Source organism: Myotis lucifugus, unplaced genomic scaffold (genome assembly GCF_000147115.1).
Source record: "Myotis lucifugus unplaced genomic scaffold, Myoluc2.0 scaffold_159, whole genome shotgun sequence".
In the NCBI taxonomy this organism is placed as follows: domain Eukaryota; kingdom Metazoa; phylum Chordata; class Mammalia; order Chiroptera; family Vespertilionidae; genus Myotis; species Myotis lucifugus.
In genome coordinates, this window is record NW_005871207.1 from 2728190 (window position 1) to 2728728 (window position 539).

Consider the following 539-nt stretch of genomic DNA (forward strand, 5'->3'; position numbering starts at 1 on the left):
CTTTGCAATCTGAAAATTACCTAACAAACTGCAGCTGGGCCAGACAGACGCAGAACTTCCGAGAGAAGGCCCAAGGCCCCACAGCAGCTTGCATTGCTTCACAGCTGGGCCTCAACTGGGCACCTCCAAACCCCAAACAAGGAAGGGGAATCTGCAGATCTCTTCGTAGCTCCTGCTGGGTAGCCTCAGGCAGAGGCTAAATTACACCTCCTTAGATCCAAGAGCCAGTGTACCCAGTGGTCAGAGTGGGACCATCCAAATACAACTCCTCAGATCCATAAGGGACACACTCAGGGGGCAGACTCAGTGAGCACCAAAGCCCCACTGAAGCAAGTCTTGCCTCATAAGGGTGTCTTCAGCACATAAGTTCTCCCACCGTAGACACAGCTGATTCTCATAGCCAATTGGCCTGGAGGTCAATTCCTCCCGGTGATACCCACAACAATCAAGTCTTAACTACAACAAGACTGTGCACAAAGCCCACAAAGGGGTGCACCAAGAGTGCCCACCTCAGGTAATTGGGAAGGCTGAGCCACTGG